The sequence below is a fragment of the Cupressus sempervirens genome, chromosome 7 (assembly GCF_028749045.1).
Source record: "Cupressus sempervirens isolate cs-2001-9-10 chromosome 7, ASM2874904v1, whole genome shotgun sequence".
NCBI lineage: Eukaryota > Viridiplantae > Streptophyta > Pinopsida > Cupressales > Cupressaceae > Cupressus > Cupressus sempervirens.
The window spans coordinates 648,756,495-648,759,054 of NC_143124.1; positions in this window are offsets into that span (position 1 = coordinate 648,756,495).

Consider the following 2,560-nt stretch of genomic DNA (forward strand, 5'->3'; position numbering starts at 1 on the left):
TGTAGAGAGGTAGAAGACATGGTAAAGATGACATGGTTGAGTTAGCAATGTTAGAGGTTACACGTGTGAAGAGTTATAAAGACCATGAGTTGACAATTTAGTTATAATTGTGAAAAGATGTAATATTGTAATGTAACGTGTAAATGTAATATCTTAAGATGGTCCTATATTATTAGTGTAAGTTGAAAAATCCCCAATACCAACTCAATAACTTGTTCTAGGACTTGGTATAAAGGAAAGATTATTTCCTTGTGGTAGAATGGGAATGGGCATGTGTAGGATCATGGTGTACCAAACTATGGCCTTAAGTGGCCGTGAATAATCAACAAATCAAGGTTATGTCAACTTGACACATAGTTTTGAAGTGGTTATGGACTTTATATCAAAAATTTGTAAGAAAATAATATGTAGGAAATTGAATGTAGTTTCTAAACTACTAGGCCTTATCAAGAGAAAAAAAATAATTGATTGGTCAAAAGTTTGAATTTTAATGCAGTACTACAAAAATTTCAAGGCAAAAATAAAAAGTAGGTGTATGTCTGACCACCTTAATCAAAATCAAATGATAATATTTTTTTAATATAATTATAGATATGAAAAGTAGACTCATGTCTGGATGTGACGCATATTTTTTGATATTTTTATTCCAAATAAATAATTAAATATGAATTTTCTACCAAAACAATTTTGGAAAAAAAAAAAAGTCTCGTGTCTGACCACCTTAACTAATAGAAAATTTTACCAAATTTGATTTAAATTTATTTTTTCTTATACTAGGCAAAGCATAGAATGTGACACAACTTTTAGATTTAAAAAATGTTATACCGTTTGAAAGTTATAGCTATTTTTCAATCAGTATGTCAATCAGCACTTTACAATAATCTTCATTAATAATTAACTAATAAATACTTATCAAACTCAGAATTTGACAAAAATTATATTGATGGAATCTCGAGAGTGATGTTAAAAAACCCTTTTCGTTTCATTCAATTTTGATCAAAATAGCATTGTTAGACAGCTACCCGAAGTCTGAGTATCACTAAAACCCTCTTCAAACATGTTTTTTGGGTTGACCGAGTAGGCTTGGTAAATACCAAGCCTAATTGGATATCCGATTTGAAATCGGATATCTGATATGCTTCGGCAGAATTTGGGTGGGAAATTTCAAATCCCAACCCATTTTGGAGGGAAAATTGCATTTAAAAGTTATAGCTTATGATTTATAAATTATTTCACTTATATTACTATGTATATATATATAATAACGTAATGTAAAGATATAAGATATAATCTATTAATATATAATCATATATTATGTTAATCTTATTACAATCTATAAATATAATTTATAAATATATAATCATATATTATGTTAATCTTATTACAATCTATAAATATAATTTATATTATTATTATTTTTACTAAATATAATAACGTCATATATATATAATATGTATTATATATTATTATATTAATATGTATATTAATATAATATATGTATAATAACGTAATATATTATATATAAATATATAATATGTATTATACTTTATTATATTAATATCTATGTTATTAATATATATATAATAACAAAATATTTTCATTAAATATAATAACGTAATACATATATATAATAACGTAATATTTTTATTAAATATAATAACATCATATATATATATATATGTTATTAATATATACGTATATTATTAATATATATGAGTCAAAGGGGGTCATAGGTCAACCATTGACCCCCTTTGACGCATTAAATGACGACATATGTCCCTAGGGGTCCTAGGACCCCTAGCGACATATTGCAATGGTTAATATGGGTCAAAGGGAGTCATAGGATGACCCCTTTTGACCCATTAAATGATGACATATGTCGCTAGGGGTTCCAAGACCCCTAGAGACATATTAAAATCATTCATATTGGTCAAAGGGGGTCATAGGGTAACCTATAACCCCCTTTAACCCATTAAATGATGACATATGTCCCTAGGGGTCCTAGGACCCCTAGGGACATATTAGAATCATTCGTATGGGTCAAAGGGGGTTATAGGGTGACCTATGACTCCCTTTGACCCATTAAATGATGACATATGTCCCTAGAGGTCCTAGGACCCCTAGGGACATATTAGAATAGTTCATATAGATCAAAGGAGGTCATAGGGTGACCTATGAACCCCTTTGACCCATTAAATGACGACATATGTCCCTAGGAATCCTAGGACCCCTAGGGACATATTAGAATGGTTAATATGTGTCAAAGGGGGTCATAGGTCACCTTTGACCCATTAAATGATGACATATGTCCCTAGGGTCCTAGAACACTTAGAATGGTTAATATGTGTGAAATGGGGTCATAGGCCACGACCCATTAAATGACGAAATATGTCCCTAGGGGTCCTAGGACCCCTAGGGACATATTAGAATGGTTAATATGGGTCAAAGGCGGTCATAGGGTGACCTGTGACCCCCTTTGACCGATTAAATCACGAGATATGTCCCTAGGATCCCTAGGGACATATTATAATCCTTCATTTGGGTCAAAGGGGGTCATAGG